Below are 24,557 nucleotides of genomic sequence, written 5' to 3'. Positions count from 1 at the left end.
TATACCTGCAGCGCGATCTTTGGCATTTGCCTGCATTGAAAAATTTACAAGGCTGCCTGCTTTCATCAAAAGCAGAGTCCTGCATTGCAATGGTGGTTGCAGCACGCGGCACATAGCTGGTGGATCTAGCGTTGCTTTTTTCTGGGTAGGGAAGAGAGGAAGAGTTAACCTTCGGGCACGACGTGGTCGTGTGCGTTACTGACCTGCAGACTGCGCAAGTGATGTTTTTACAGCCCAGAAACAGGCTGAAACGTCTGCTCTTGCTCTATTAAAATAAATTGATTCTTTTTGTTAAAGACTTTGTCTAGTTTTTCAGAGTGCGAACCATTTACAGCCTCTTATACAGCCCAGAAACACCCTGCTGTGGAGATCCTGGTCGAGTGCGCCCCAGTATGTGCACTGGTTCCACTGTGCGACTCGCACGGCACTTTTGGCTGAAAAAAGTTTGTGGTAAGTGTAGAAATGCCCACCCCCATAGGACAGCGCGAGTTCGGCTATGATGGTTTGGTAGTCATTCAGTTCGCGCCGCCTGTGGGGGAAAGCTGAACAGATTATTTCAGTGTAACGGGAAAAAGCAATTGAAAACTCGGAAAATTAAAGAATGCGAGATGAGTGAGTGTTTGTGTTTTTCAGGGTGACCGAGAAATCCCCGCAATCTATTTGATGGTCAGGTTCGGCTGAGGGGAGTAGAGAGAGAAGAGAAGAAAGGTCTACATCCGCACCTGAGAGGATCTGTGCACGAATGTTTTGGGATACTGGTGGTGGTTCCATGGCGACCGAGTTGGATGGCACGGGCATCGGTGTTGCTGTGAACAGAGAATAAGGTGATTTTTGTTGTAACATAGAGCTGGGAAGGGTATGAGCCGGGTCTGCGAATGTCGGCGGCGGCCTCACGCTTGGATGACCTGTTGTGGCTTGAAAAGGAAAGTTAGTTGCAGAATATGAAGGATTGTGTGAATGAGCTGCAAACGGAGGCGGGCCCGTGTTTGATTGAGCTGCTGGAGCTGCAGGCCACTGAAAGTGGGCAGGGTTGTAACCTGTTGGATGAGACTGTTGAAATGGATGTGCCTGTGCTGCTATCGGTGATAGCCTCGTGCTAATGTCTGCGACGGGAGCTGGAGGCCACTGAAAAGAAAAAGGGTTAGAAACAGCAGGAGTAAAAAACTGAGTGGTTGTGGGGAGGCCGCTGGGCCCGGCTACATGCTGCGCTGTGGCAGCAGAAGCCATGGTGGAGGGCTGGGCCTCATCGAGAGGTGGGAATGCCATAGCGGAATCTGGTGCGCGGCCCAGGCTCGCTGAAGGCCTGTTGCTGCGTCTTGGTGGACGCAGCGATCCGGATCCTGTGCGGGAAGACGATAGTGGTGACTGGGCAGGCGATTTTTGGGCCCTACGGGCTTTGCTCTGCCTGTGGGTCGTCTTGGGAGTTGACTGTAAGGAAACGTACAGATCATACAGCTCCGCCTTGTTCATTTTTCGCGAAGCTTGTATGTCTGAATTCCCCAGTGCTTGTCTTAATCCGGCTACGGTCCATTTCCCGATAGGTGGGATCGTCGGGACGGCCGAGCGGTAGGAGGAAGCTGGAGAAGTAGATGGAAGTCTTGCCGGGGGCGGTGAAGACTGGCCACGGCGCCTTGGTGAGCGCAGGGCTGTTCGGGCCGGTGTGCGGCCGCGTGAAGAAGCCTGGTGTTCAGGTGCAACATCCGGCGTAGGAGGTATGGTCGTGGGACCGGTGGAATTCACAGGTGCATCCCTGGCAAAGTTTGCTTCTTCGTCAGAGGAAGAGCTTGGGCGTTGAGACATGGCTGCAGAGCTGAGAAGAAGCTACTAAACTGCTGCAAAAACTGTCAATGGAATGAGGTGAGACTGCTGAGTATATATACCTCTCACCATTGATTGCTGAGTGCTCTCCACTTGTGTTAATTATCTGAACGTGCTCCTCCCGAACCTTGTTAATAAAACATCATTAAGTGAAGAAGTTCATAAAGTCATTACTGCTGTGTTGCTTGGAAACTTCTGGGCTTGAAGCTTTCTTTTTAGTTAGTTTAGCCACTGTTTCAAATAAATACCTAGGATTATGTTTATTTTCTTCTAATAGGGTTGAAAAATAAGCAGATCTAGCAGTAATCGAGAAGTAATCGAGTAAGTAATCGAGCTCTCCTTCCATGAAATCCGAAATACCTCTAATTTTGTTTTCTTCCAGTTGCGCTCCATTTTTCTGGCTGCTCTCTTAAGTGCCTGAGTGTGCTCGTTGTACCACGGCGTTGGACTATTTTCTTTAATCTTCTTTAAACACAACGGAGCAACTGTGTCTAAAGTGCTGGAAAAGAGAGAGTTAAAAGTTTCTGTTGCAATATCGAGTTCTTCTAAGCTATCTGGGATGCTGAGATGATGAAACTGATTAGGAAGATTATTGATAAAGCAATCTTTAGTGGCAGAAGTGATAGGTCTAACATATTTATAACATGGAGTCGGCTTTGCAGCCTTGGCTAAATGTAATTTACATGAGACTAGATAATGATCTGAGATGTCATCGCTCTGCTGCAGAATTTCAACGGCATCAACATCTATTCCATGTGATAATATTAGATCTAGAGTATGATTACGAGAATGAGTAGGTCCTGACACATGTTGTCTAACTCCAATTGAGTTTACAATGTCTTTAAATGCCAATCCCAATGCATCTTTTTCATTATCTATGTGTATATTAAAATCACCAACAATTAGTACTTTATCTGCAGTCAATATTAATTCTGATAGAAAGTCCGCAAATTCTTTGATAAAATCTTTATGGTGCCCTGGTGGCCTGTATACAGTAGCCAGCACAAATCTCAAACGTGATTTATCATTTGTACTATATATTTTTACATTAAGCACCAACACTTCAAAAGAAGTATATTTAAAACTAGATTTCTTAGTAGTTTTGAAAATATTACTATAAATTACAGCAACACCTCCCCCTTTGCGTTTCAGACGAGGTTCATGTTTATAACAGTAATCTTGCGGGGTGGACTCATTTAAAGTAATGTAATCGGTTGGTTTTAGCCAGGATTCTGTCAAACACAGCACATCTAGGTTACTATCTGAAATCATATCATTAACAATGAGTGCTTTTGGAGTAAGCGATCGAATATTCAGCAACCCAAACTTTAGCATTTGCTCATCTGTATTATATCTGTTTTTTATTTGTTGAACATCAATTAAATTTTTAACCTTTAAAATGGTTTGGACGTTTTTTGGATCTCCAAATTCGGGGAACAGACACAGTCTCTATATGATGATATATAGGTGAAAGAGGCTCTATGTGATGGGAATTATCTGACCTTGGTGACGTGAGGCCGCTAGCAGACAGTCGGTTAAGCCAGTCTGCCACCTGACCTGGTGCCCAATTTGTCATTTTTTATCTCTAAGACTATGAGCCAAATTACTAGAGAGAAGAGCAGCACCATCCCAGGAGGGATGAATACCATCTCTTTTCAACAGGTCAGGTCTGCCCCAAAAACTTTTCCAATTGTCTATGAATTCTATATTATTATGCGGACACCACCTCGACAACCAGCCATTGAGTGAACACAATCTACTAACTATTTCATCACTCCTGCAAACAGGAAGGGGGCCAGAGCAAATTACAGTGCTTGACATTGTACTTGCGAGTTCACACACCTCTTTAATATTAATTTTGGTGATCTCTGACTGGCAGAGTCGAAACATCATTAGTGCCGACGTGAATAATGATCTTAGAGAATTTACGATTAGCATTAGCCAGCACTTTTAAATTTGCTTTGATGTCAGGCTCTAGCACTCTTGCTATCCTCAATTAAAGTTTTGATGCATGTCTAGTTCTGAAATCTTCTCCGTCAGCCTAAATGTCTCCTTGCATTTATCACATATAAATCCTATACTGCCGACAGAGAAGGCTATGCTAAACATGTGACATGAAGTGCAGGTGACAATAACAGGACAAGGACAAGACATTACTCACCGTGTTTGTTGACTGATTCTTACTCACCTGGGCTTTTTATAAACTTAAAGGCGCGGGCGTGCGAGAAAAAAAAAAAAAAAAAAAAAACTGAGCACACGGGTGGCGTGTTAACAGGCTAGCGAATTACTAGCGTGTTGTGCTAATAATAACAGAAGCTAGCGATGTCAGGTTAATCTGAGATGTTGGGTAAGCTGTATTTAGTAGTATAAACAACTAGAAATGATAGTAAATGATGGTTCAAAACAGAAAGAAATACGAGGCTAAGACGGAGCTTACAGCACCGAAGCAAACAAACTCACAGCAGGCAGCGAGGCAGACAGGAGCAATCGATCAGCGAGGCAGACAGGAGCAATCGATCAGCGAGCAATCAAGGAACCAGGGAACCAAGGTTACATACCCCTTTCAAGGGAACTCGAGCTGCGTTTGAGACGCTGTGGGAACCCCATACCCATACCCAAGAAGCAAGCAACCTAGCCCCAGGAGTGGAGAGGTCTAGATCATAAAATCGGACAAATGTATGTGGTGAGGATCAGCCCACCGCATTACAAATATCCTGAAGAGAAGCTCCCGAAATTAAATCCTTAGAGGCAGCCATACTCCTAGTAGAATGGGCCCGAACAGCCAAGGGTGAAGGCTGTCCGGCCGCTTCATAAGCAAGTGAGACAGCCTCAACTACCCACTTGCTCATTACCTGTTTAGATGCAGGGCAAACTTTCTTAGGTGACCCGAAGCAGACAAATAATTGCTCTGATTTACGCCACAGGGCAGCTCTGTGAACGTAAGCATCCAAAGCCCGAACGGGACATAACAGATTAAGTTTTTCCTGATCTGGGGTATTAAATGGTGGAGGATAAAAGCCCTTCAGCACTATTGGGCCCGCAACATTGGTAGGGATCTTAGGGATGTAACCCGGTCTAGGGTTAAGAAATGCCTTCACCATACCAGGTGCAAATTCAGAACATGAAGGAGTAACCGACAAGGCTTGCAAATCTCCAATTCTCTTGATAGAAGAAATAGCGAGAAGAAATAAAGTTTTTAGAGTGAGGAACTTTTCTGAAACCTCTTCAATGGGCTCGAAGGGAGCCAAAGCCAGACCCTCAAGTACAATGGCCAAATCCCAAGCCGGTGCTCTAGAGTGCAATGCAGGTCTCAACCTCAATGTACCACAGAGAAAACAAATAATCAGAGGATCTCTCCCAAGAGAAGTGCCCCCCAGAGGGGTGTGGTAGGCCGATATAGCCACCACATATACCTTTAAGGTAGAAGGAGATAATCCAGCAGAGACACGGTCTTGCAAGAAATCAAGAACTGTACCAACAGGGCAGTTAACAGGATCTAGGTGACGTTCACCACACCAGGCAGAGAATAATTTCCATTTCAATGCATAAAGTTTTCTCGTAGAAGGTGCTCTGGAATGGAGGATGGTCTCAACGACCTCAGTTGAGAGACCGGATTTTATAAGCCGGGCCCCCTCAGAGGCCAGGCCCACAGTTTCCACAACTCCGGATGAGAGTGAAATATTGTGCCCCTTTTTTGGGACAGTAGGTCCCTCCTGACCGGAATCTCCATGGGAGAGCCATCTAGAAAGGACACTAGGTCCGAGAACCACACTCGGGCCGGCCAGTAAGGGGCTACTAATAACAGACGGGCCCCTTCCCGGCAAACCCTCTCCAGAAAACCCGGAAGCATGGATATCGGGGGAAATGCGTACAGGTGTAGCCTCGGCCACACCTGCACCATCACATCCAGTCCGAGAGGAGCTGGGTGCGTAAGGGAGAACCACATGGGACAATGGGTTGTCTCTGATGATGCGAACAGGTCGACTTGAGCTTGACCAAATTTCTCCCAAAGGAGCTCCACCACCTCGGGGTGAAGTCTCCACTCCCCTGCCTCGACAGGATATCCGCTCCCAGATTCTGATGCCCCAGAATATATACTGCCCTGAGTGACAGCAATTTCCCCTGGGCCAATAGGAGGATCTGATTGGCCTGCTTGCATAGGTGACGTGACCTCAGACCCCCCTGATGGTTGATATAGGAGACCACCGATGTGTTGTCTGTGCGGACAAGCACATGGTGACCTCTCAGGTCTGGCAGGAAATATTTGAGTGCTTGAAATACCGCCATCATTTCTAGCCGATTTATGTGCCAAGAACATTGATGGTCCTGCCGAACTGCCATCTGCTCGGACTGAGCTAGAATCAACCAATCGTCGATATAATTTAATATGCGAATGCCCTGGAGTCTGCATCCATGCATTTTGTAAAGGTCCTAGGGTGATAAACCTAGGTCGAAGGGAAGAACCCGATACTGGTGTAGGATTATCCTTGAACAGTCCATTTCATATTAACCCAACACCACATTCCGCAGTTCGGAACGATTCCCCAGTGAATCATTAGTAAGTCATAAAACACAGTCATGGTGCCGAGATGGCTAAAGGAGATGTCACCCCCCTTTCCCTTGTTGTGTGTGTCTAATCTCAAACCAGCGATGCCAGGACAGCAGGAAAAGATTCCTCTTTGTTCCACAAACTTAAGACCAAATGGCCAAGAACCCTGTGGTGACCCCAATGCATAAATCCACAGCCTTATCAGGAAACGAAGGATGCTAAAGCATTCTTATGGCCCAGAATCACCACAAACCCTAAACCAGGGGACACCCCCCTTTTCTGCAGTTGTAAATTCCAGAGACTTTTGTCTCCAAAACCAATAGACTGAAATTAACCCACTTGTGGTTTAATACAAACAACGATCTCAAAATTGCTTCCAATAAGCTGAATTGATCACCAGTATTTACCTCACATATATCTTAAGTATCATGTATATTTTATGTAACCTGTGGAGTTCTTTCTGTGTGTTTAACTTTCATTACAGCCTATTTGTAAGGTTTTCTACCTCAGTTATAGGAACTAATCACCAGAAGTTGCCTCATACATGTGTATTCTCTGTAGTATGTATGCTGTATATTACTGAAGTTAATTTTGTGTGTTAAACACTTATCACAGCGAAATCCTTATTTAGTTCCACCTCCACTATGGGAAGTATATGTATTTTGGTACCTACTTGATGGGTAAATGATTTCTAGAATGTTGATATAAAGTAGATGTGTGTAGGATGCACCATATTTAAACTATTAAGTTTACTTATTAAAGCGTTTAACTAAACTCTCAGGAGTTTGGGCACACGTGATCATGTGGACTTTACGCTAATTACATGCAAGAACCGGAGAACGGGGCGTAGGTCCCGCCCAAGACAATATCTGATTGGCTGTCGCACTAGGAAGGACGGGTCAGATGGACACGCTTATAACCCAATGACAAGCAGCTATGAGTTGCTTTTGCCTTGCTTTTTGCCTGCCTTGTGCCTCGCTTTTGCAGTGACTTTTGCTCTTGCTGACCTTTCCATCGTCCAGCGTGTATGCTTACATACTCTTCAAACCACCAAGAGCTCACTCAAAACTCATCAACTCTTCCGTAAGATCCTTCGTTGAACTTCTTCAAAGAAACCCCTCTCAGAGTCGCTCCAGACTCAGAGGAAACTCCGTTGCATAGCAACCCGCAATCCAGGAAATCCCGCGAACGAAGCGCCACCCGGCAAAGCCAACCAACCACTCACCATCGAGTGCTGTCCCTCAGAACGCATCATCGACCGACTGCCAGCCAATCAGCGCCGAAGAGATTCCCTCTCCAGCAACTTCGTCACAGGGAACGCACGCGCTCAGGAGCATCTAAACGCAAGTACACAATATCTCCTAATTCTGGTTGAACTGGTGCAAATCTTATTAAGAAAACGAACTAAGATTAAAGTGCTAGTAGATTGATTCTCTCAGGTTGCGGTCAAGAAATAGTGTCTAACGCTAGACATTTGGGACTCCATTCACACTCCGTTAATAACATCACTCTCTGTCACTGTTTGAATGAATGTTTGTGTGTTTTTGTGTTAGTTTAGTTTGTGTGTATTAGAGTAGTTCAATAAAGTCTTGGTTGATTTTACATACAAGCGTCTTGTTCTGTGTGCTTACAAGTTACTGCCTTAAACTGAAGATTTTGCTACCTTGCTCATATTAATCAGTTATCATAACTTTATGATATTATTACCGTAGGCCACGGAATAATATTCTGTCCAGAATTGGTAAAATACCCTAATCTCAACTTATCGGTGGACGAATAGTTGATAAAGTGTTAAATATTAATTCTGAATAGTTTGCATAATAATTCGGTTCTTATTTCCTGTAATTCAATCCCCTTTGAGTTATATTGATCTTAATTCCCTTATTAATCTTACATATCTGGTGGAGACATATTTCGGGCAGTTTAAACTAAATTGTAAGCACAAAACAAGTCATTTGTGATTGTATCTAATCTATTGGTCCGGAAAGATAGATTAGAGACACAGGAAAACGAGTATTTTATTGTTGATGTGTAACGTTAAGAGCGCATAACAGGGCGTTGTGTGAATGAATGGAAATCTAAACTCACGTTTAGTTTGTATAAGTGTTTTGTTGTTATTGTTAAAACTGCAGTAAACGAATTTAAGATTGTCTGTTGAGACAAAAGAAAGTCGCCTTACAGCGCACCAGGAGAGAAGTAAGCGTGTTCCTTACTTTCTTTCTAAAAGGCCTTGTTATAGCTAGATTGATTAATTATTGCGTGTTCCAATATTAAATCAACTAAGCTGTCTCCCTAGGTTGACATTAGAGTAGCTAACTAATGTACCTGTTTGTATTGACTCACTTGGTGAAGTAGATACTGTTACTCGTGAAACACTACATGTGTCCGAGCCTGATTTGAATGGGAGTTTTGTTAAACTTGATCAAGTAAATTGATGCAGTAAATCCTGCATGCTGTGTTGCGTGTCCACAGAAACTGACACGAAGAATTCCGATCCGCCGAGATCGCAATAACGTTATTGTTTTAACAGTGCATCTGCAGTGCACGAAATATTTTGCCTCACTCACAAAGAGCTGAGATTTATTGAGCGCCATATCGTAAAGAATAAGCGCCCAGTGTTTGTGTAATACTGAAATGCGCCGCCATTTCATGTAATGTTTTGAACTTTGTCTGCACGCAGACATACCCACGTGCGTCTTGAACTGTTAGGCTGTGCGTCACCATAGTAACAGCCGTGACACGGAAGTCTTAAAAGATTTTCGGGTTGACCCTCAAGTGCGCATGCGCGCACTTTTGTAAACAACTCAGGTGTTCACGGAAGTCTATGCTAAAGCCATTAGCCTCGTAGGTTAGCGCAAGCATTGGTGTGGCTCGCTGAAGCTGGATGCAGTGTGTTGTGTAGCAGTGTTGAAATGATTTAACCTTTTCACATCTCCACTCTAACAATCTGTGAACATTCCCATTTTATGTTTTACTTTATTTTTTTTCACCTCCCTATCCCCATTAAAGGAATATTGACTCAGAAGTATTTAATTTGTGACGAATATACAATTAACTAGAGTTAAATCTAGGCTAATCGTAATCACCAATACCCTAAGCATTACATTGGCAATAGCTCTTCAATTGTGTAATAGGAAATCTTGACCTTCAAAGTTTAAGTAAACCAGTTACCAATTAGATCAGCCATTTTATTTTTCTTTATTTTTGTATTATTTTATTATTATTAATTTTTTTTCTTCCTTTTTTTTTATTCCTTTATTTTACTTTATTTATTCACTCTGTTTTGTTGTTTATTTCCCATTTTCATTTGTTTTCTCTCTCATTCTGTACCGTCATGGGCGGTCCCTTTGCATGTTAATTATTATTAACGCTTGGATTACACTGTTAGTCTCATTTCTTTTAAACAAATAACGAGGAACTTCATCGTTCATTTGTTTTAAATAAAGAGACTACGATAATTAAAATTTTGTTTATTTACTTTTAATTTTACATTAATTTTATTTTATTTTTATTTTATTTTATTTTCTTATTTTCTTTTTAATTAATTTTGTTTTCAAAATCTCCTATTGCCAGTATTGTTTTCCCTTCCGCTCCATTTTCCCTTCTCCTATTTTCAGTGGGAGCAGTAATGTATGTATATATTTATTGACATAAATGTATAGATAAAACACTCTGCGAGTTTAATGATAAAGTGGAAACAACTCCCTTTTGACATTGTTTTATTTAGATGTGCACCAAATAAAAGCAGCCTTTAATCGCAACAAGGCTTAGTGGATTAGCATATAACCATAGCATAACTATTGGTCAACTAGATCCACATGCTAATTGAGTCAGTATCCCTTCCCTCACTTGCATTTAACTCCTTCCTTGTCTTTTCTGCTTCTTCTCTCTTCTACCCATGATATTTCTGGAACTGAACCTGTGAGAATCAATCAGTAATTACAGGAAGTTTTCAAAGAAACTGTTCGCAAACATTCTGAAGTTTTAACAGTTGTGTGAATTCACCCTCCTTGCACCGCACGCTACCCTACATTTTGGCATCCTACACAGTCGAATAAATTGGAATAAAATTAAAATAAATTTATTGGCAAATAAATAAATAAATTAATAAATAAATTGATAGGAGGAACCATAAACGACTACCGCTCACTTAACGCATTCCAAAAAAAAAGGAGCACGTAACAGGTGTATGGTGTCGATCCTATAAGAAGGAGCACGATTATTGTCGTTAACACTTTCTTTCTACCAGGAGGAAGTTATAACGACAATAATACACAGAATTAAGAGATTCCAGGTACCTTTCAATTTGACCTTCATTGAAGTATCTCTATTGAATTATTTACAAAAAAAAAAAATTCTTCCCTTCCTTGAGAATATTACTATTATTTTATTTTTAGTTCTTTGTTTCACAGCCCTGATTGCTATCTACTGTCTTTGAATATCACCTTGCTTTGTCTGGTCTTTGCTCACTCTCCCTCCTCTCAGCTGTATCCTCCAAGCTGCACTATTTTCTCCCACAGAGACTACGAGTAGCAGTACACGTCAAAGGAGGCCCACAGCTCCAGCAAACCACACTTAACCACCCATCACATACTTAGCTCACACACACTTTCACAGATCTGTGCCAGTCTCTTTTCCAGGTTTTCCCTACCTTGTGCCAACATGTCTCGCACTGATGATCACACCACCCACTGGGAAGACTTAGAGAACTGGTTAAGTATCGTGACATGCAACTTCTTGCCCCAGGCTGCCAACAACCTACGACAGCACACGCAAGAACAACTGGATGCCAACATCTCTGACATCACAACACAGGATCCAACGCGCAGCTACAACCACAAAGAGATAGCAAAGATCACTGGCTCCCTAAGTCACACGCTGATAGCCTCACTCAAACTGAGTGATGAGCAAGAAGCTCACCTCCAGGAGGAGCTGACTCGCGCAAAACAACGCATCAAGCAGTTAGAACTGGAAGCACAGGACCAACAGGAAGGGTCCGACGAGGTGGAGCCAGGCGCCAAAGAGGAAATCGAAAGGCTTCAAGAAACATTGACAACCACCAACAGAGAATTAGAACAAGCTAGGGCTGCCCAAGATGATCTGGCCAACAAGTTACAGTATGCAGAGCAGCTACTGGAAAAAGCCAAGGCTGACTTCAGAGACAAGAACAGCCGAATAAAGGCCCTTGAAAACCATCTTGAAAGGTCACGAAATCAGATCAGCGACTTGACTCAACAGCTCGACTATGTAAAAGAAGAATCCGACTCAATCAGAGAGGAACTCAAGCATGCGTATGAGCTGCACCCTGAGCCAACCAGGACAAGGCGTCCTCTGGTCTCACCCCTGCCCAGCAGAGCTGCGTCCCCTATCCTGGGACTGCCACATCAAAGAAAAAGTGAAGAATCACCACCAAAGCCCTATACAGCTGTCATGGAGGAGCGCTACCCTGCTGACAAGAGAAGGGGGTCTCTCCGAACCGACTATGAAGCTGCACATGGCCTGGAACTCAAGGACCTTGACAAGCTGGCCAGGAACATCAACAAATTCACCCCAAATGTGGCAGGAAGTCAAGATGTCCAGGCCTACCTGCAAGATATTGAATTCCACTTGGAAATGAGATCCAATGTGACAGACAGAGACAGACTTTATTTGCTTCGAACAACATCCAGTCCTGAGGTGCGAAGTTTCTTGGATAGACAGCCTACACACACCAAGTCAGACTTCCACCTCCTCCGAGAAGCCCTAATTAAAGAATTTGCAGACCCAGAGGCAGACCAAGGACTGGTGGCCGCCCTAGAAACCAAACAAGGCCGGCATGAGACACCCCAAGCCTTTTACAACAGACTCAGACGAGCTTACTTTGGTGCACGTAATGAACCTGACATGGAGGAGGACTTGAACTTCAAAACCCTCTTTCTGAGAAACCTCCACCCTGGAGTAAGCCACCACCTAGGCGTCATGGCCTGTCCTCGCACAATGACTACACAACAGTTGAGGGATTTGGCCCACAAAGCCTATGGCAAACAAAAAATGGCCTCAGAAAAGGGAACCAAACCACCAGCAGTTTGTGATTTCAATACGCAATATCAAGGATTAGCCCTAGAGGGCACCCAGCATCACGAAAGCACCAAGCTGCCACCTAAAGAACAAAGACAATCCTCCTTCAGAAAAGAACGGGACTCTCATGTCAGTGTCAGACCCAAACAACCAAACAATCACTGGCACAAGCAACGAGACACGCCACACACGTCTGGACACCACTGGGAGAAATCATGGGACCAGTCATGGCCGCACGAAAACCGCTGGGATAATTCATGGAACCAGACACGGTCATATGGAAACTCAAGAGGAAAAGGTTCATGGGAGGCCAACTGGACGTCTAAAGGAAAGCGACACACGCCCCCAGGAACAACTAGCCCAAGGGGTCGACGACGAAATCCACCCAGGCATCAATCAGACCAACCCCACACTGAGTCCACACAAGAACAACAGACTGCACCAGGTATCAGTTCACAAGAAATGATGCAGATGTTCATGAAAGAATTCTTCAAACGCAATGAAGAGGACAGGAAATGGGAAAAGAAAGACAAGTCAGACTCAGCGTGACTAGAGGCGAAGCAAGGGAACAGCGACCACCTGGTACACATCAGCCAGAGCAATAACCACCTCTCTCACATTCACCACCCTCAAAACACGACAAGTAACGCTGCCATAACACCATTGTCAAGGAAACAAGAGACTGGACCTGAATGCCTAGCAACAGATTCAGAACCTGATCCGACACATGTCAACTCATACCACAGAAACCTCCAAGAACCAGAGGAGGATGGAACCACTCAAGTACCAGAAAGCGCCATCTTGGTTGTCTGTCACCCCTGCGAGCAACAGCAAACAAACCACAACACTCTACCTGTCTCAACCCAAACTCCAGTTCCTCAACTTCTGGGTGACCTCATCGAGAAAGGTGTGGCAAGGAAGTTCTACCTCTCCATCACACTAGAACACCATGTCAAACTAGAGGCCCTAGTAGACACGGGAGCCGACATCACCCTAATGTCCACTCAGCTCTTAGAAGAAATTCAAGAAAGAACCAAAAGAACCAGTGGAACTCTCAGACTTCAAAAGTGTGCACTCAATGTTCAAGCCTATTCCCACACGGGACTGCGGTTGGAGCAGGTGGCCCCAATCCACCTGACCGTCGGACCAATGAGCCTTATACACCCTGTGTACATCTCGCCGTTGGACACATATCCTCTTCTCATTGGCAAAGACCTTCTGAATCGCTTTGAGCCCTTAATAGACTTTAAGCACCTAAAGATATGGGCCCAAGTTCGGGAACCCCTTCCCTTTCACTCACAATGCTCCACAGAAGCGCAGTGTCAAGTCACAGACACTGGCTCCAGCTCATTGAGCGAAAACTCAAGCCCAAGACAAAAGCAAGTCTCAAACTTGGTGCCACATGGCAAGAGTCAAACTTCTCTTCTGTGCGCATTCAAAACCACAGAACCAGGCTCAAATGGCTTTCAACTGATGACAGCTATAGACATTCAAGGCATGACAGCACCTGACTCTGTGCTAGCCCTATGGGCCGAAAACTCAGCCATCAGCCTGAAGCTCTTCAGAGCCTTAAAGAAAGACAAACCTGAACTGCCACATGCCACCAAGCATAACCGCTTCCCTTTGAATCCATGCTCCTTAACCATGATTACCTCTAAGACTGTCTGTGCCTTAGACATGTGCTGGAACGACAGACACCTAAGTCACTACTTCCTCGTTGTCCCCGACCTGCCACACGATATCTACATCGGAGCAGACATTATGGTCAGACTCAATGCCTACGTGGACACTTTGAACGAAGCCATATGGGCTCCCTTGTCTCGCCAAATAAGCACTTCAGTCAACCTCAAGAATCTCCAATCTGGGCAAACCATACCAGAAGTATGTGCCACGACCAATGAACAGGAGGTCACAATACCTGCCTACACCAAGAGTGTCAGTGTCCGCCTTAACATGCGACCTGGCCAAAACCTCAACCACAAGCTGGGCTTCTTCGAGCCTTCCCAGAACTGCTTAAAACTGGGACTAACTCTAGAAGCCACACCTCTCATGGAAGTGTCATCTCGCGCTGTGTATGTACTGTTCAACAACTGTACCGCCAACGACATCAAGATCCCCAGAGCAAGTCACCTCGGATGGCTCATCAGCCAAACATTCCATGACTTTGAGCTCTCTGTACCTGTCATAGGCCCCATACCAGCCCACTTACTGCCAGAAGAAAGCATTGACCACAGAGTTTTCACAGCACCCCTCAAAACCATTGCCATCACCTCCATCCTGCCAGTGTCCCAAGAAAACGTCTGCAGATCAGAACTTACGGATGACGCACACCTCGCTGTGTACACCATCTCAACACAACCTGTGACAGAACCAAACGAACTGGTAATCCCCACAGTCAAGGGCCTCTCCGACGACCCTACGGTGGAAGAGCCGTATGCAGGGTTCAACGCTCAGCTCCAACAAATTCTGAACGAGGCAGACGCCCTCCACAATGACACTGACCGACAGGGACTTCACAAAGTCCTGTATAAGTACAAAGACTCCTTTGCAAAAGACTCTTTGGACTGTGGACTCACCAACATCCACACGGTACGCATACCGACGCACCCAAGTGCGCCACCAACTTTTGTACGGCAGTACAAAATTCCCATTGCATCATATGAGCCCGTGCAGGAAATCATCGACTCAATGTTGAAAAACGGAGTCATCCGTCATTGCAACAGCACCTACTCAGCCCCCATATGGCCAGTCCTGAAACCCAACGGCAAATGGAGGCCCACAATAGACTATCGTAAGTTGAACCAACAGGTGCCCTTATCACGATGGCCCATGACACAGCTGGACCAAGAAATTCCAAAAATCAAAGGTGCAACCATTCTTTCAACTCTGGACGTCGCTTCAGGATTCTGGACAATTCCTGTGCACCCAGAGGACCAACACAAACTGGCATTCACCTTTGGGAACCGACAATACACCTTCACCCGGTGCCCCTTTGGGTATGCCAATTCACCAGCAGAATTTAATATCTTCCTCAACAAAGCATGCCCTGATGCACGAACCAGAGGCAACCTTATCTATGTGGACGATGTACTCATGAAGAGTACCAATGTCGCTGATCATCTGAAGGAGATAGATCATGTTCTGAACCAACTAACAAATGCAGGTGCGAAGATTGCTCTCCACAAAGGACAGTGGTGTAAAACCAAAGTAAACTATGTGGGCTTGCGCATCGGACCTCAAGGTATCGAGCCACAGTCGAGCCGCACCCAAGCAATTCAGAACATCAAAATGCCCACTAATGTGTCAGAACTTCGCAGCTTCTTAGGCGTATGCAATTACTCACGACAATTCATAGAGAACTACTCAGACATTGCACGTCCACTCACTTCCCTTCTCAAGAAGGACCAACCATTCGTGTGGGCAGAAGCTCAAGACCAGGCCATGAGTGAGTTAAAACAGCGCCTCTGCTCTGCCCCATGTCTGGCCTACCCTGACCCAGGGAAAGAATTTTACCTGGAAGCTGGATTCTCCAGCCAATGTCTCAGTGCGGGCCTATACCAACTCCACGACAGAGATAAGCGAGTGGTCGCCTATGCTAGCAAGACGCTGCTTCCACCAGAGTCCAAATACTCAGACTGCGAAAAGGCCTTGCTCTGCACAGTGTGGGCCATCCAACGTTTCTCAAACTACATTGGTGCCCAAAAGGTCATCATAGAGACATGCCACCAACCTGTAACTTTCCTTAACAGCCAGAGAATCAGAGACGGCGTGGTCACCAACGCTCGCATAGCCACATGGCTGATGACACTCCAAGGACGTGACGTCGAAGCACGCTATGCCCAAAACCACAAATCATCCTTAGGCAATGGACTGGCAGCCTGTCAAAACTGCTCCGACGATACCCCAAACGCATTACCTGAACCTAAAGAACCTCCACAAACAGCACAAACAAACCACAGATACTTTGAGGAGAACGTATGTCAAGGGATGCCCACAGCATATGTTGACGGCTGCTCATATAATCACCAGGGTAACCTCAAGGCGGGAGCAGGTGTGGTCTGGCTCAACGACAACCCCTGCCCACCACAACGGCTCCAACTGGGCCCTCACACATCACAATATGCAGAAATAGCAGCCATCCTCATCACCCTCCAAATTGCTGTATCTCACGACATCAAAGAACTCCTCATCTGTACTGACTCAAACTATGCTCGACTGAGCTTCACATGCCACATACCAATATGGAAACAGAATGGGTTCAAAACATCCAACAACAAACCTGTCAAGCATCAAGATCTCTTCCAAGCATGCGACGACATAGTCACGAAACACGACATGCTCGTCTATTGGAAAAAGGTCCGCGGTCACTCACGGCAACCAGGGCAAGACAAAGACTACAACGACCAAACTGATGCCCTTGCCAAAGCTGGCGCGCTACATGGTGATCCTTGGACTTTTAAACCCCTCCCACCCAGTCCATGTGTTTCTGTCATCACACGCCACCAGCACACACAAGCCGTGCAAAACCCCGCCTCCTCCCAAATCAGCATCTCACCCCAAATTTCCAATGACGACATAATAACTCTCCAAACTTCGGATGCAGCCATCCAAACTATTGTTAATCACCTCTCTGACCCACAATCAAACCCCATAACCACCTCTGACCTTGCTGCTTCCTCTGACCTCCGGCATTTTAATGCACTCCTGCACATGCTACATCTAAACAATGGCATACTGGTATATGTCCCTGATGAACTCACTACGCCCAAGCTTGTTGTCCCTCAGTGCCAAAGGGGGGTTATGCTCACACATTCCCACGATGCACCATGTGCCGGACACCACGGCGCCAAAGCCACTTATGAAACGCTAAGACAAGTGGCATACTGGCCTGGCATGCAGCAAGATGTAGCAGAGTATGTAAAAGGGTGCCTGGTGTGTTGCCAATTCCAACCTGCGAACCCGAACCACAGAGCACCACTACAGCGAAAAGGAATGTCCTTCCCATGGTCGGACCTCCAAATCGACTGGGTCGGACCCCTACCAAGGTCAACAAGGGGTAACAAATATTTCCTTACCGTCGTCTGTGAATTCACAAAATGGGTAGAGTGCCTTCCCGCTCCCAATGATACAGCTCAAACCACGGCCTGCCTCCTAATGAACCATATCTTTTCAAGATTTGGACTGCCGCTGAGAGTGAACTCTGACCGCGGAACACATTTCACTGCCGAAATCATGCAGGAAGTCTGGAAACTCCTGGGCATACAGGCCAAGCTTCATATCAGCCACCACCCTATCGCCTCTGGGCAAGTGGAGCGTTCCAACCGAACCGTGGTCAGCATGCTAAAGAAGTATGTGTCTGCGAACCAAAAGGATTGGGATATCAAGCTCCCGCTAGTGCTAATGGCTATCAGAGCAACTCCTAACAAGTCCACCGGGGTGCCACCCTTTGAGCTAATGACGGGACGGCAAATGACACTGCCGCTCCACCTGCTCTACCAGCCAGGTGACATGAGCCTTGTCACGGCATATACCACCCACCAGTATCTTGAAGAGTTGCATCGCCATCTAAGAACCGCCTTTGCTTTTACGCAACAACAACTACAGAAAAGTGCAGAAGGTCGCAAAGCCTATTACGACCAGAAGGCCTCTCACCAAGAATTCAACATCGGAGACAAAGTGTGGTACTACAGTTTTGTGCAGTCACAACAATCGGGTCCCCATCGCCTGTCAAAGAAGTTCCTGCCTCGCTGGACAGGACCCCATGAAATCGTGGACAAGCTCTCACCTGTCGCATACCGAATCAAGATGAGCCAAAAGCGCAATGAGCCAGTCCTACGTTGGGTCCACCGAAACCAGATAAAAGGGCACTTGGGCTCCAACAGACAAGAAAAGGGGGAAACCAAAAGTGACTGACACAGATCAATTACACCACACACTACACCCTATTTCATGAAACACTCAATTGTCTTCATAAACACCTTACTCAGAGTTGTTCAAATGATATGCAACCACTCTTTTGAGATTGCCCCACTAACAAGAAGTAATTACTAGAAGTCATTACTAATGCTCACTTTCTTTATTCCCTTCCTTCTCTTCCACTCTCCACTCCTCTCACCTAAACAATCTTAAACCTACAGAAACTTGGTATAGGGCCTGACGATAGGGTTGACTCACTACGTCCACTGTGCAAAAACGTGGATTGCAGAGTCCCGTGAGCTACCCGTCATGGCACTCTCGCAACCGATTAAATAATTATAACCATGCAGTTGTACGTAGATCCTCCATACCGATGATTTAGCTTCGATCACCTATCAGGCGACGAATCTCATACGGAACGCGAAATTCTAGGAAAAACGCTGGCAACCAAGAGCGAGCAGAACCAGATCCCGAATCTGAGAACTCGACCAATTTAATTGGGATTACGCCCCTACCCGTGCGTCGCACAACCAAAACTAGGGTAATCAAGAAAAGCCACCATCATCATCATAATTGTTAACCTGTCGCGCCATAGGCCCACAATATTCTCAAAAGCGAAATCTTGCACCAGAACTCAGCTAAGTGATGGAGTGTTGTGTTGTGTTTGTATGTGTTGTCTCTCTCTCTCTGCCTATTTTATCCAGCGCTCGCCGATGTCCTCACCTGGAACATCACCGACCGAAAGGGGGAATATGTAGGATTATCCTTGAACAGTCCATTTCATATTAACCCAACACCACATTCCGCAGTTCGGAACGATTCCCCAGTGAATCATTAGTAAGTCATAAAACACAGTCATGGTGCCGAGATGGCTAAAGGAGATGTCACCCCCCTTTCCCTTGTTGTGTGTGTCTAATCTCAAACCAGCGATGCCAGGACAGCAGGAAAAGATTCCTCTTTGTTCCACAAACTTAAGACCAAATGGCCAAGAACCCTGTGGTGACCCCAATGCATAAATCCACAGCCTTATCAGGAAACGAAGGATGCTAAAGCATTCTTATGGCCCAGAATCACCACAAACCCTAAACCAGGGGACACCCCCCTTTTCTGCAGTTGTAAATTCCAGAGACTTTTGTCTCCAAAACCAATAGACTGAAATTAACCCACTTGTGGTTTAATACAAACAACGATCTCAAAATTGCTTCCAATAAGCTGAATTGATCACCAGTATTTACCTCACATATATCTTAAGTATCATGTATATTTTATGTAACCTGTGGAGTTCTTTCTGTGTGTTTAACTTTCATTACAGCCTATTTGTAAGGTTTTCTACCTCAGTTATAGGAACTAATCACCAGAAGTTGCCTCATACATGTGTATTCTCTGTAGTATGTATGCTGTATATTACTGAAGTTAATTTTGTGTGTTAAACACTTATCACAGCGAAATCCTTATTTAGTTCCACCTCCACTATGGGAAGTATATGTATTTTGGTACCTACTTGATGGGTAAATGATTTCTAGAATGTTGATATAAAGTAGATGTGTGTAGGATGCACCATATTTAAACTATTAAGTTTACTTATTAAAGCGTTTAACTAAACTCTCAGGAGTTTGGGCACACGTGATCATGTGGACTTTACGCTAATTACATGCAAGAACCGGAGAACGGGGCGTAGGTCCCGCCCAAGACAATATCTGATTGGCTGTCGCACTAGGAAGGACGGGTCAGATGGACACGCTTATAACCCAATGACAAGCAGCTATGAGTTGCTTTTGCCTTGCTTTTTGCCTGCCTTGTGCCTCGCTTTTGCAGTGACTTTTGCTCTTGCTGACCTTTCCATCGTCCAGCGTGTATGCTTACATACTCTTCAAACCACCAAGAGCTCACTCAAAACTCATCAACTCTTCCGTAAGATCCTTCGTTGAACTTCTTCAAAGAAACCCCTCTCAGAGTCGCTCCAGACTCAGAGGAAACTCCGTTGCATAGCAACCCGCAATCCAGGAAATCCCGCGAACGAAGCGCCACCCGGCAAAGCCAACCAACCACTCACCATCGAGTGCTGTCCCTCAGAACGCATCATCGACCGACTGCCAGCCAATCAGCGCCGAAGAGATTCCCTCTCCAGCAACTTCGTCACAGGGAACGCACGCGCTCAGGAGCATCTAAACGCAAGTACACAATATCTCCTAATTCTGGTTGAACTGGTGCAAATCTTATTAAGAAAACGAACTAAGATTAAAGTGCTAGTAGATTGATTCTCTCAGGTTGCGGTCAAGAAATAGTGTCTAACGCTAGACATTTGGGACTCCATTCACACTCCGTTAATAACATCACTCTCTGTCACTGTTTGAATGAATGTTTGTGTGTTTTTGTGTTAGTTTAGTTTGTGTGTATTAGAGTAGTTCAATAAAGTCTTGGTTGATTTTACATACAAGCGTCTTGTTCTGTGTGCTTACAAGTTACTGCCTTAAACTGAAGATTTTGCTACCTTGCTCATATTAATCAGTTATCATAACTTTATGATATTATTACCGTAGGCCACGGAATAATATTCTGTCCAGAATTGGTAAAATACCCTAATCTCAACTTATCGGTGGACGAATAGTTGATAAAGTGTTAAATATTAATTCTGAATAGTTTGCATAATAATTCGGTTCTTATTTCCTGTAATTCAATCCCCTTTGAGTTATATTGATCTTAATTCCCTTATTAATCTTACACTGGTATGCTTCACCCCCGAAAGCGAACCTCAGGAACTCCCTGTGATGAGGATGGATAGATACAGTGGGGAGAACAAGTATTTGATACACTGCCGATTTTGCAGGTTTTCCTACTTACAAAGCACGTAGAGGTCTGTAATGTTTATCATAGGTACACTTCAACTGTGAGAGACGGAATCTAAAACAAAAATCCAGAAAATGACATTGTATGATTTTTAAATAATTAATTTGCATTTTATTGCATGACAAAAGTATTTGATCACCTACCAACCAATAAGAATTCCGGCTCTCACAGACCTGTTAGTTTTTCTTTAAGAAGCCCTCCTGTTCTCCACTCATTACCTGTATTAACTGCACCTGTTTGAACTCGTTACCTGTATAAAAGACACCTGTCCACACACTCAATCAAACAGACTCCAACCTTTCCACAATGGCCAAGACCAGAGAGCTGTGTAAGGACATCAGGGATACAATTGTAGACCTGCACAAGGCTGGGATGGGCTGCAGGACAATAGGCAAGCAGCTTGGTAAGAAGGCAACAACTGTTGGCGCAATTATTAGAAAATGGAAGAAGTTCAAGATGACGGTCAATCTCCCTCGTCTGGGGCACCATGCAAGATCTCACCTCGTGGGGCATCAATGATCATGAGGAAGGTGAGGGATCAGCCCAGAACTACACGGCAGGACCTGGTCAATGACCTGAAGAGAGCTGGGACCACAGTCTCAAAGAAAACCATTAGTAACACACTACGCCGTCATGGATTAAAATCCTGCAGCGCACGCAAGGTTCCCCTGCTCAAGCCAGCACATGCTTAGCTTTTTGGTCTAAACTCCACTCGCTGTGTTTGGGGGAAAAAGAAGGATGAGTACAACCCCAAGAACACCATCCCAACCGTGAAGCATGGAGGTGGAAGCATCATTCGTTGGGGATGCTTTTCTGCAAAGGGGACAGGATGACTGCACCGTATTGAGGGGAGGATGGATGGGGCCATGTATTGCGAGATCTTGGCCAACAATCTCCTTCCCTCAGTAAGAGCATTGAAGATGGGTCGTGGCTGGGTCTTCCAGCATGACAACGGCCCGAAACACACAGCCAGGGCAACTAAGGAGTGGCTCCGTAAGAAGCATCTCAAGGTCCTGGAGTGGCCTAACCAGTCACCAGACCTGAACCCAATAGAAAATCTTTGGAGGGAGCTGAAAGTCCATATTGCCCAGTGACAGCCCCAAAACTTGAAGGATCTGGAGAAGGTCTATATGGAGGAGTGGGCCAAAATCCCTGCTGCAGTGTGTGCAAACCTGGTCAAGAACTACAGAAAACGTATGATCTCTGTAATTGCAAACAAAGGTTTCTGTACCAAATGTTAAGTTCTGCTTTTCTGATGTATCAAACACATATGTCATGCAATAAAATGCAAATTAATTACTTAAAAATCATACAATGTGATTTTCTGGATTTTTGTTTTAGATTCCATCACTCACAGTTGAAGAGTACCTATGATAAAAATTACAGACTTCTACATGCTTTGTAAGTGGTAAAACCTGCAAAATCAGCAGTGTATCAAATACTTGTTCTCCCCACTGTACATGTAAGTATGCGTCCTTCAAGTCTATTGTGACAAACCAGTCCTCGGACTGAATCTGTGATACAGTCTGTTTGAGTGTAAGCATTCTGAACTCGAGTTTCTGAACTCTGCTGTTTAATTGACGCAGATCTAGAATAACCCCCCATCCTTCTTTGGAACAATGAAGTAATGGCTGTAAAACCCTGACTCTCTGCTGGGAGGAGAAACCCTTTCTATAGCCCCTTTTTGTAGAAGCGTCAGTACTTCCTGCTCCATAACCAGAGCCTGCTCGGAGTCCACCACTGTGGGAAGGACCCCTTGAAATCTGGGCGGACGAGAACCGAACTGATTTCTGTAACCCTTTTCTATTATATGCAGGACCCACTAAGAAATATTTGGTAATAGTTTCCACACTGGTTTCAAGAAACGAAAAAAACAATCTGCGGCATTCCAGAGGTTTCTTCCTCGCCGGTTCAATGTCCCCGAGACTCCGAGGCAAATAAAAAATCTGAGCAGTCTCGTCCGTCTACGAGCTCCTCACAACAGCACAGAGTGCAGCAGAAACAGAGCGTCGCCGCTCGGGGTCCTCCACAATCTGGGGAACCTGGGTGGCGGTCGCAGTCTAAGCCTGTTAGGGGTAGACAAGATCTGAGGACTGTCATCTCTAAGAGAGCTTGGACTAAGAAGAAGTCCTGGTTGGTTGTTCCCTGCCGGTTCGACCGTTTCAGGGCACCGAAGTGTCAGCGTCCCCATATGATCCTCCGAGGAGGGTCGTAGAACGGTCAGTTCGGTTGTTCCCTGCCGGTTTGCCGCTTCAGGTCACCGAAATGACTGTTCAACCAAATCCAGAGGCCAGTCTCTCGAGACTGGTTCCCTTAGCAGAATTCCGAAGGTAAAAGGGAAATGTACAGCCATTCTCAGCAAGCACAATAAATGTACAAAGCAGGACATTTAAGTTGTTGACGGATTGTACATGCCATTGCTAGACCGACCAGCAGTCACCGCACTTCAGCTGGTAGTCAGGCAGGATGATGTCAGCTAAAGCTAAAAAGAAAGAGTGGAAAAGGAGTTTCCAAAACTCTTCAGTGGCTTAGGCAAAATAGAGGGTGAGGACAGCATAGTGCTGAAGCCAGGAGAAAAACCCTTTTCTCTTTCAACACCTAGGCGCATTTCCCTCCCTCTCTTACCAAAGGTGAAGGAAGAATTAAATCGAATGGAACAGCAGGGGGTAATTTCAAAAGTTGGAAGAGCCAACAGAATGGTGTGCTCCCATTGTTGTGGTGCCTTCGTGGATCTCACTTAACTGAACAAATGAGTTATGAAGGAAAAACTTTTTGGCTTTTGGCAGATTCCAGTTTCAAAGGAATCATCTTTTTGCTCACCACCTTTAAAACTCCATTTGGCCAATACTGTTATAACCATCTATGATTTGGAATCTCTTCTGCACCAGAACACTTCTAAAAATGCATGTAAAGAATTATTGAGGGACTGGAAGGTGTTGTGTGTCAAATGGATGATGTGCTCATTTGGGGGTCCACTCAGAGTGAACACGACGAGAGGCTGCGACGGGTGCTCTCACGACTTCAGGAAGCAGGAGTCACCCTCAACGACAAATGTGAATTTTCCAAGACAAAAGTCAAGTTTCTTGGACAAATCATCGAGGCGTCAGGGGTGAGTGCAGACCCAGAGAAGGTGGAAGCAATAAGAGCCATGAAACAACCACGTAATGTCAGTGAAATGGTGGTTTTTGGGAAAGGTCAACCACCTTGGTAAATTCTTACCACAAATGACAGAGAAAACACAACCGCTCAGAGATTTATTGAGGAAGGCCAACATGTGGGTCTGGGGTCACATAAGCAAGAGGCCTTTGAGAAAATCAAAGAGGAACTGACAACACCCCCAGGTTTGGTGCTGTATGATACAAAAAAGGAT

The 24,557-nt window shown here is 45.2% G+C and overlaps 1 long non-coding RNA gene across 1 annotated transcript in view; it reads left to right on the top strand.

Annotated features, from left to right (window-relative positions):
* The first annotated feature begins 2,197 nt into the window (after nucleotides 1–2,197).
* Nucleotides 2,198–24,557, top strand: part of LOC307155628 — a 290,008-nt gene continuing 267,648 nt past the window's right edge. Inside the window, exon 1 of the long non-coding RNA XR_013820546.1 lies at nucleotides 2,198–2,231. This is a non-coding gene — a long non-coding RNA (uncharacterized lncRNA). The remainder of the gene's footprint in view (nucleotides 2,232–24,557) is intronic.

The sequence above is a fragment of the Squalius cephalus genome, assembly GCF_949319135.1.
Source record: "Squalius cephalus genome assembly, chromosome: 3".
NCBI lineage: Eukaryota > Metazoa > Chordata > Actinopteri > Cypriniformes > Leuciscidae > Squalius > Squalius cephalus.
This window is presented reverse-complemented; position numbering and strand designations above follow the sequence as displayed.